The sequence below is a fragment of the Corvus brachyrhynchos genome, unplaced genomic scaffold, assembly GCF_000691975.1.
Source record: "Corvus brachyrhynchos isolate BGI_N302 unplaced genomic scaffold, ASM69197v1 scaffold346, whole genome shotgun sequence".
In the NCBI taxonomy this organism is placed as follows: domain Eukaryota; kingdom Metazoa; phylum Chordata; class Aves; order Passeriformes; family Corvidae; genus Corvus; species Corvus brachyrhynchos.
This window is the reverse complement of record NW_008238644.1, coordinates 800,201-811,706: the sequence shown is the minus strand read 5'-3', so window position 1 is coordinate 811,706 and position 11,506 is coordinate 800,201.

Sequence of the window (11,506 nt, the reverse complement as noted above, 5' to 3'; positions counted from 1 at the left end):
GCTCTGTGACCGAGGGGCTCAGCCCGGCCGGAGGAGCGGCTCTGTGGTCCAGGGGCTCACCCACTGTTCGGGGGTGTTCGGGGCGCAGCGCTGCTGCCGCGGTTCCTGCCCGCGTTTGTTCTTGCAGGAGTCTCAGCACCCGCCGCAGCTCCCTGGTGCTATTCAGTGCTATTCTCAACGTTATTTCTTTCTCGTGGAAATAACATCGGGGAATGATGAAATCAAGGTTTACTATTGAGAGACGGTGTCAGAATACTTCAATCGTATTTGTTAATCAGTTAACACTCTGCTTGTTTTTCAAACAAACGTTCAGTATTTCAGGTCACCCCGATCTCCCGCAGGCCGTCTGCGGGGTGTGCACTCTGCAGAGCGAGGGAGTCGCCAATGTATGAAAAGTTACACAAGCTAAAAAGCTCCTCATAACACTTAAAGTTTCTTTAAGAACTAGTTTTATTAAAAGCTCTGCAATTTTTCATGGTTTCTATCTTTAATTGCGGTAGAGATAATAGATTTATTGTCAGTATTCCTGTACAAAATAAACTCACTGTTAACTACGCAGATGCTTCCCAAAACTGTAAGATTATCAAAGACCAAGACGTATAATAAAGCTGCTCACAGGAAGATTTTAAAATAATTAAAATACTGTGACTATGGCATCCTACACATTTAACAGGTAAACTGATGACAACCAATATTGAAAACAGCCAACATGCACTCATTTGAATGTGAAAACCACTCTGATACATGTGAGGATATGTGCATTTTTCTATTTTAGCAAGTGATAGGTGCACCTTTGAATACAAATGAAAGTTTAACAGTGAAATGTACTGGTAAATATCATTGTCTTTGGGACCAGACTGTTTAAAAAGCTCAAAAAACAACTTGAGAAAAAAGTGCCACTTGCAGAAAACTAATGCATCTCTAATGGGAATCTATAATTTGGTTCTTTCTGTGCTTCAGGACTTTATTGGTTCCTCTTTCTTATCAAAATTAAAAGTTCTGAGACAAAAATGCTCTCATTCGTCACTTTTTCGTCACAGAGAATAGGATAGAAAATAATCTGCATTTCTGCTCTATTAAGATTCATACCTGAGGCCTCAAATGCTCTGTGTATGCACTCACTTACCAGGAACGCTGGCTACGATGGTCTGTCAGAATGCTATTGTTCAGTGGGACGTGTGACTCAAAAGTGCAGTACATTGTGTATTACACAGAGTGTGCATACATATTCAAGCACGTGTACTTCCTCTAAACTATTACAGTGAAGTTTATTTTTATGTGGATCTTACACTTCCTTCCTGCACATGCTGGAAAAGCTTGAATCAAATGAAGAAGACTGTTACTACAAGTTCAGCTACTACTGAGCACACGACATGCAATCAACTCATGAATATTATTCAGTATATTTGATGTTTGCATATTTTGGAATTAATGTTGTGTATAAGCAGTATATCTCACAGGTATCAGCAACTCTCCTAGCATGGATCAGCTGCTGGAAATGTATTGAACATTGCATCCCCAAGTGACATTTCTCTTCATTTGGAGACTTTTTATGCAAAAAGCCAAGGAATTATTTCTATTGCACATGCATTTAATTACCATAACACTTGCCTCTTTCAAATGCAAATACACTAAGTGGTACTTGATACGAATTTCCTGGTTTGCCTAACATGAGTATATAGCAATCTTACTAAGTTCAGTCCACCAGAAGAACAAATTACAGAGGAAAAATCTTTTTCAAACAGCACACAAGTTCTGATGCTCAAAAGCAAGTTGGGATGATGCCAGTGAATAATTGCAGACACTGAAATCACAGACCTTGGACAAACTGGTCTCACAGCTCAGCTGTCCACTCCACCCCGGATGTATGGGCCTTTGAGCAGCCTGTTCAGCTGCTGGGCTAAACCACTGCTGGATGCAGTGTGATGAGTTGGGAGTGTCACAGGAAGGGTTAAACTCTAAGCCTTGGCTGAAGTGGCAATACCTTGTACTGCACTCCTTAGTCACTCTGCTGGAAGTCCCAGGGTGAATGTCAGCCTTCTCCACCTACCACCACCACTGAATATCAAATCCATTTTAAGCTTACCAATATGCCAAGGCACATACCAAAAGTCTGGGGACTTTGCAGCAGTGCTTGCACAAGTGTTAGCAATGTAGGTGAGGCCACCAACATAGCAGCTAAATATCTTAAAATCAACTATTTTCTATGACACACATTAAGACATGGTAAAAATTCAGCACAGCAGTATTTTTAGTGGGAAGAATCCTATTCATAGGACTCTGTAAGAAATGGCTGTACTATCAGACTCATAGTAGATCTTATAAAGTATCATTTCCATGCCTGGGTATGCTGTCCAAGAAAGTTTCCTCTGACAAGGAAGATAAAGTGTGTTTTAAGACTCTGTGAATATGGTCAGGCAGTATAAAATAGCCCAGGTGTTGAGCTCTGCCTGGGAAGGATGTCTTGACTCTTCACGTGTGAAACCTGCCCTTGCACATATTCCCCAATAATTTCACCAGAAGTGGCATTTGGCACAAAAGCAAGTCTAAGGAATTTTTATGCATCGCTCAGTAAATTCTAAGAAACCAGATTTTCACAAATGGTTGGGCACTGTGGACAGTTTACTCAAACTCCAAAAGAGCAAAGCAGTTTTCAGTGAATCAATATAAGTAATCACAAATCAATTTTCATTTAATTCTCATGAATTATAGAAAGTGACTAATCTCTACAGGAGGCTTCTGGTTGGCAAATTTATTTATCCTTAAATTGATTACTATCAAAAAAGAACTGTTTTCATTTTATGGACTGCCATGAAGAAAATTTTACAAGCTGCCATGAAGAAAATGAGAGAGAGATATGTTAAAAATATTAACATCTGCATTAATATCTGTATTCTCCTCTGGCACATATGGTGAGGAAGTGAAATACTTATAGCAAACATGAAGCCCTGAGACATAATATTGATATATCTCTAAACAGCATTTTTATCTTTGAAGAATTCCATAGCTGTACTTTCAGAATCAAACCAATCATTCTTTTTAAGCCATGTGTGAACATTAGCACTCAAGGGTAAGCTAAAAACATTGTATCAGAGGCATCTGCATAGGCTTTCAGTTTGTTAACATTCTTATTATAAGATGGTGTCATTGTAGTCCATCCTTGCAGCCTGAATTGCAGAGCTGTGCACTAGAAAATACATTGTAGACCTTAATTAATAACATGACTAATCCAAAAATACTCATTATAAGCCTTCATTTCATATACAGTCATTTCTCTAGGTCTGAAGTGAGTCATGCAGATCTGTTCACCTGCAGCATGCTCCCTCTCTCCCCAAGGCCCAGGTCAGTGATCTCACACCATGAGCTTTCCCAAGGACATCAGAACTGTTTCTAAGATACTGTCTAGACTTCTCAGTACTGGACAGTAGGTAAGGTAGATGCCGATATCATCACCAAAAACAATGAATTAAAGGCACACCTCAGTTCTCACATTTCCTGTTTGGGCCTATAAACATGGCAAATTAGACACTGGCTGCTCCGGATCTGATGTGCTGGCCAGAGAAGAGTTGGGTGGATTGAGGAACTGGAGTTCTTTCTGACCCTCCCTACACCCAGTTCAGGAAATGTGCCTACAACTGAGGTACTGCTCAAAGAAATCTCACTGTCCCGAATACCTAGTGAAGGCAGGCAAGCACGGTGCAGAAATAAGAAACAATTTCATGCACATAAGCCCTGACACAGGCAATTTCTCAATTTACATGGTGAGTGCAATAAAAAGATAAGGCCCCCAAACAGGAAAGCCTGTGCAAACAAGATGTCATGTAAGGCTATTGAATTCTTTAATGTGGATAGCTGGCAAGGGTTGGTCTATTATTTAAACATCTACAAATTCTGTTTTGTTTGTTATTCGGGATTAACAGTTGCTCCAGATTTTAGAGGGTATTTTGAATGGCATCCTCAGCATAGTAACAACATGCAGTTGTAAAAAACTCCAAAATAACCTTTTTACCATTTATTTTTAATAGTGAAATCTACTCCCTCTTTTTCCTCTATACCCTCTCATGGCTGCCTTAGAGGGGAAGTGAATAAGATCATCAGTATCCAGGTATTGCTAACAGGGAGGTCACCTTCTTCTGTTAAGCAACTCTCAATTTCAAACTTTAAAACCTTGCAATTAGTAATTTGACAAGGACACCAAAGTACATGACTACTTTGGTCTGACTAAGGTGATGTTTTCTGAGTGTAATTCTACTTACAAAGCATGAGAGGAGTCATTCCTGCAAAGGGGCAAATTCTGCCTCTTATGTATGTGCAAACTGTGGGATGCAAAGCAAGTGTCGTGAAGGTGGAAGCACAGGGGAGGATAAACAGGGATCTGTAACTAGGCAGAGCAAAGTAGAAATAAAAATTGCTCAAGGTTAGGATAAAGGGTTTTAGAAATTAGCAAGGACTTGCTAATGAGGATTCTTTTAATGACACATTGTATCATGCTTGACTAAAACAAGAGTAGTAAGACCAAGAGACATAGAACAAACAATTTTAATAGTGTGTAACAGTGCCTTTTTTATAAGATCAAAGTCTTCCTTTCTCTACTATCTTCTTTCTTCACAGTTCACCTTAGGGAACAGAACTCTGAGGCAAAAGATTCAGAACTACAAAAACATTTTTCTCACAACCACTGTAGACATTTCCTGCACTGCTCTGAGTTTACTGTGTACATAGTAGGACACTGGTTCTGTTACTACGTTAGTATGTTCCAAACTCTGATTTGTAAGACCATACAAGGTGACCTACAACTACTCATGAGAAACACTGCTTCACGTGCTGAAAATGGCTAATAACTCCAGGAGCATCCCATCAACATGCCAGGGATGACCTCAGTACACAGCAAACTCCACAGGGGGCCTTCTGGTCCTTGAGAAGCACCACAGTAATTTTCCCAAATCAGTAGGTAACATATCAAGATATAATCCACAATGTGTTCAGGAATTGGTACTACTCTGAGTACAACTACAGGATGGAATAGCTTGTGTCTGGTTACTAAAATAATTATTCTACATTTCATTCTTTTATAAGTGCAAAAGCAGAAAAACCCGGAGATTATTTCTGTCTAACCTGCAGCCTTGATCTCCTACCATAATAAGTGTAGTGTACTGGATCCCAAAGGCCCCATGCTGAATTTACACTTTTAAGCATGACACTTCAGCAAAGTAACTTGTCTGTTCTGGATACCATCATTTTCCCTTCAGTCAGTGAGACTCGAAGGTGTTTTGCAGGAGCTGATTGATGAACAGCTCAAACTAGTATGTCCTTTCCAAACACTCTTTTCCCTATAATTTGTCAATAATATTTTATGGTTCAAAAGGTTCACGTAAAAACCACAAAGGGAGAAATGTGTTCTAGTATGTGTTAGTTCAAGTGAATAATGTCTCTGATCACTTTTTATGCAAAGGACTTTCACATGTACCATGAAATGCTCTAGTAGCAATAAGCTTTGGAAAACAGATTTGCTGAGAGGAGGTAGCCATAGTGATGGCAGGGAGCAGCAGGATATGAAAATTCCAAATATCCATCAGAAATTAGAAGGAAAACCAATGTCAAACTGAATATAAATTATAACTTTATAAGGATTTGCAACCAAAAATAAGTATTGATCTTGCTGTCAACTTCCATGAAGGTGATAATCTTATGAACCTTCTTTTAAAAATAAATTAATAGAAACCACTTTGCACATGATCAGCAGAAACTCCAGCCTCAGCTGAGCAAAATTTTCTGCTGCTCCTGGCAATCTCAAGAGAAGCACAGAACCAAGCTGCTAAGAAGTGAGCAGTTGTGATCTGGTTACTCCTTCTGCACTGCTGCCTCTTGGGCAATGCTCCTGCCTGCCTTTGGAAGCAGGCCAGGGAGTGGGGAGGCAGCTGGAGGCTATCATGCTGTTTCAATACTTGGAGCACAGAAGTGTTCATCTCTTCACTAAGAATATTTCATCCCTTTGATAAAAGGATGGAATTACAGAACAGGGAGAAATGGGAGACAAACAGATTGTGACCCAAGTTCTGGTCACTTATTTTGTGTACCTAGAACTTGATTTTCCAAACTTACTGTTGTTACATAAATAACCCTGTAATAGAGGTTTGAATGAGCATAGCTACTCATCACTGCTGAAGGTGTGAGTGAAGTAGGTCCCAGGATCTCCATCACAGATACCCTGTGGGTATGGAATGCAAAGGAGAAAAAAGGACCAGTGAAGCCTGGCTTGTACTCACACAGACACAAGGTAAAATTTGATTGCCTTAGGGAGGATCATTCTTTCTCTTCCTGAAATTCCTTGACTCCTTCACAGAACACCTTTCACCTTCAGCAGCAAAACCATACCCAAGATGATGCTTCACTAGACAGCTCCAACTTACTGCAGAAATATATGGGGGAAAGCAGCATGTGATCTTGTTGTTGAAGGTTGCTTTGCACAGCTTGGCTGTATGAGAATACTTATACTTTAAAATACTTATTTTTTTAGGGTTTTTTTTTTCATTGTAAGATATACACATGTTCACTACAGTACAAGTTAAAAACCAAATGGCTGGTAGACTTTTGTAAAGCCGAAAGCCCAGGGAAGATAAATCACCTCATGCTGTCCTCTTACTGAAGTCATCCTTTGCAAGCATAGAGTTGGTAATCCAACACTCATCTCTGGACCACTGAGCTGAAGCTTTCTGATTTTCTCTAATGTTTAAACTGGACAGCTCCCAGATGATTCCAAAGTGTCATCTTGCTAGACCTCAGACCTGAAGCAAAGGTAAAAAAAAAAAAGCTAATCTCCTTTGGTCTTGTTCACTTTCATTCCCTGTCTCCCATCCAATTTGGTTAACAATTGGTCTCTTATTTTATGGCTGAAACATCAGAGACTCAAGTGAACTGTATTATTTTTGGATATCTTTGTGTGCCTTTTCAATGTGGTGAGATGTAAGTCCTTGTCACAGAATAAAATGCAGCAAGTAGCCGGTTAAGTGTTTTATCTCTGTAAAAGCCATGTAAATTTGCCACAGTCATATTGACATTTAACCCAATGCTTTTCCCTGAATGCATTGCAAAAGGAGATATGATATATCCACTTACTGATAAGATGAAGCCTGATTTATCCTTGTCTTGAATCATTGGCTAAAATATGTGTTACACACTGTTAGTACATCAGGGTGCCAGAGCTGTAACTCACGTGCAACACTGCTGCAAATGATTACACTGCTGCGAGGCACCCTGAGTGGAACTCACCTTTTGTGTCCAACATCCAAAACCTCTTATTTAATTTGGAGATATTTAAGCATTTATCTTGTTCTATCTCACTTGACTTCCGAGAGATGCCCAGAGGAGGCACGGACAGAAATTGCATTTGAAGTCTGTGTTATCCAGACACACAGATCCTTGAGATTCTTGGAACACCTGACCCGTGTCAGTACTAAAGTTCTTAATCTGAATAATGCTGTAGGTACAATTTCTAGGTGCCTTTACTCAAAAAAGCAGTAATGTAAATAGTCAGAAGTTTAGTGCTCATCTGGAACACGTAGCTCAATAGGGCTGAAAGTAAACAACTGCAAGTAAGTCATGTTTTGTGCTGGGTGGATTTTAAGAATAGAACAATGTATTAATTTTGCCAAAAAATATGCATGATCTGATCCTTCATCAAAGTCTTGAAGGAAATTAAGAAGGAAGGAACTAAGAAGAAATAAATTATAAAGGAATTAAGAAGGCCTTGAAGGAAAAAATCAGCTCTGATAAATCACTGCCATTAGGAAATTGATGGTATTTATTTATAGAACAATGATCCAATGCCTTCTTTTCGTGCTTTATCTTCAACAGCTACTAAGAACAGAGAAAGTTGTGCAAGAAAGCTCAGGTAGAGCAACATAAAAATGAATCACTTTGAAGCTGTGGTGAGGCAGAAGAACCCCACAGACTGCATAAGAAGAGGGGCATGGAACACAACTTGCTTAAATGAGCTTCCTTTCAACAGGAGAACAAGTAATGAGTAAAACCAGCTGAACAGCTTAAGATGGAAACATAGAGTATAAACAGACACATCTTTTGCAGGTGATGTCAAATCATTGTGTCAAATCCTGGTTAGGCTAAACAGCTGCACAACAATGCATTTTCCAGCATCCAGCTGGCAGAACAGCCTATGAAATTCATCGTGGTTAAGTATTGTAACTTGCTTCACATCACAGTCACAGCTGGCATTAATATAAACAGCAACTTGCTGAACTGCTACAACTCTACAAATAGGTTTCAGGCTGGAGGACAGTAATTTAGAGGCACAACATCCGACAGACAGAAGCAAATAGAATGATTTAAAGCCTTTGTCCTTGAACTAACTTCCCAAGTAGGACACAAAACGATATTATTGCAGAAATTATTGAAATTTCCATTGAAACTGAAGGCCCTCATTTCAGAACCAAGCAGCTGTGTGCAATGCCAACGACAACAACCCATATGTAGATATTAGATCATTATTGTTCTTAACTGTGCAAAATTACTGGCTGGTATAAAGATGTTATGATAGATGGAACGATCTCTTCTTTGTCAATTATTGGTCAAACTCTTTGTTCTGGGATTAAATGCTAACAGTAAGGCCTACAGTAAAATCAACTGAAATTCAAATGGGGATTTTCAAACCTGATGATTTGTTTTTGTAAACAATTTGGTGTTCTGTCATAGACCATGAAAGATGATCCTAAAAACAGTTCATGACTCTGCTGTCAGCCACATCAGTCAGTTATTGCTGAACTGCTGTCCTCCTTTTAAATGTTGCAATATTCCAGTCACCTAACAGTGGCACTTTGAGAAGTCTATAAAGCAAATAGGACATGTGAATTATATGGTATGTTAGAAAGGAGTCAAGGTTGATTGTCAACAGAAAAGCAAGCTTTTCAGATTAGAAGGCTGATTCAGGTTTTGTTTCCTGCATTTAACTTTGGCCTGTCAAGGATAGGGATGGTCCTAGTTTATATTTTTTAAGCAGAATAAGAATACAAGTAGATGGCTTATGAAAGCAGTAATGGCAGTGACTATAAAAGAGACCACATATACGTCTTCTTGAACTAATTTGAGATAATAGGTAAGTGGAGTAAAACCAAAATGTGTGTTTGGTCTCCAACATAAACTGTCTCAGGGGATTCACTTCCATTCCCAGCATTCAGGTCTTGATCATCAGTAGACGCAGTCTTAACAGGAAGCAGATGACTTGCTGCTTCATTTATCTGCTGCCCATATTACTACTCCTACCCTTAAATTACTATAAAATGTAAACTTAAGATAAATCTTTTAAGTCTTTAAGTTTAGACAAAAGCTTGGGTTTTCTTTGGTCTCTAACTCTCCCCATCACCGTCACGTGTAGTATCTGGCCATAGCAATCAGGAAATCTGAGACCACCAAAAAACTCTAAGAAAGTTCCTAAAATTTGCAGTTGTTTGACTTCAAACCAAAATATTTAACTCTAGGTCTCCTGAAGCACCAGTACAAAAGGATGTTCCCTGAGCTTTCATTTCTGTAACCAGGGATTTCTTTCCTTGTTCTTTGTCCCTCATAGGAACTATTTTGCTGCCTGGGCAGTCAGCCAAACATTGTAACTGCAGAACATATCTTTCTTAATTTACTTCTACAGAACTTCATGAATATTCTTAGAAATGCCAAGCTGCTTTATTAGCCTTCTGAATTATTAAAAATTCTCAAGCTAATTCCTTGTTATTAATATTTTGATTTTGTTTTATGATTGCATGTGGCTGCAGATTATGCTTACAGGTACTGTCTTGTCTAGTAGCTTCTTTATGCATTGCAGTAGATGTATTTTATCTAGGACAAATACATTATGCATCATTGTTCTCTCTTCCAAACTGATGAGGCTCAACTTTTTCAAAAGCAGAATGAAAACCACGGTTCCAGTTTCCAATTTTTTAAGCCTCTTAATTCTTTGGTTCCTTACAAGCTTTTTCACTGCCCTGGTCCTGTTGTGGCCTTTTCCATCTTATCGGGCTCTGAAGAGTGTCTAGCCCTCATCCTTTCCTTCCCATTTCTTCCATTATGTGCTCTTGCTTCTCTCTTATCCTGATTTCTCCCCAGTCTCCTCACACCCTCCCCACTGCCATGCCTTGTGCTGGCATGTCCTTGCTTTCTTGTGGCCTCTGACATGCCTGTGCTTTATCAGTTGAATATGTGGTGTAGAAAGCTCCTGGTGTGGATGTCTGTCAGCTGTTTGTGCTCTTGCCAGTGGTGTTACAGTTGTATCTACAATCTGCCAGTGAATATCTCTAGATGAATCACATCTTTGAGTAAATCTGTAGTAACTAATGAGTGCTGTCAAGGGATATGTGTAGCTGTGTATTTAACAAATCACACTGCATGTACATCTAACTTCTTAGTTGGTATAAATTACCAGTCCTGCTAGCAGGTCGTGGAAGATTTAGACCATTTACTTAATTTCAGCTTTCTGCAAAAGCTGAAGCTTAAGACATGATTGATTTTTTTTTTTTTTTTTTTTATTTAGCTTTTCACTTGCAATATACCCTTGGGGGGGAAAGGTTCAAAAGCTTCAGAACTCAAAAAATTGTTTTGTTTTTTTTTTTTTTTTTTTTAGTTAGCATTTCACTTGCAATATAACCCTGAGGGAGGAGCTCTGGGGATTTTCAGTTAAAAAAAAAGTCACCAGATAATCTACCCTGACATGGAGTCATCGTGTAAGGTATCTGATGTGCTATAGAATTTCATAAGTCTTGTCAGAGTCACACTCATCGACTTGAGTTAGATTAGCATCTATCTCCCAGAGAGCCATACGGACTTTATTTAAAAATGAAAAATCTCCTGTTTCTCAGGGTCATTTGTTGCAACAGTTAATTACTTTCACGTAAAGAAATGAACAAACAAAAAACCTCAAACAACAGAAAGCCCAGTTCTCTCCTTTCTGACCACAATTTGTTTCACTTAAGTCCACCTTGATTCTTTTTATGTCTTTTCTAGCTTGGCTGCAGATTTTTAGTACCCAGTATTTTGTCTCCAAGAAGGTACATACATAGTTTGTTTGGGTTTTTTCAAATTTGTACTTGAAACATGTCTCAGTGAATACTGGACTATGACAACTTTTTGTAAAGCTGTCCCTAAATGCCCGGGGATTTAACTGTCTGAGACATTGAAATGTCCCAGAGCTGCTGAGAGATTGTGAACCTGTCATCCGAATTCTGTTCAGCCTGGAGAAGAGAAGGCTCCAGGGAGACCTTAGGGCACCTTCCAGTACCTAAGGGGCTCCGAGAGAGCTGGAGAGGGACTTTTACAAGGCCGTGCAGCACCAGGACCCGCGGGAGTGCCTTCACAATCGCAGAGGGCGAGTTTGGGCCAGAAATGAGGAAAAAATCTTGGTGACTCCAAAGCGCCGGGGAGGAACTGCCCCGCCCCACTCGGTGTAGCCCCGCCCTGCTCGCTTTAGCCCCGCCCTGCTCGGTTTAGCCCCGCCCCTTTCACTTTA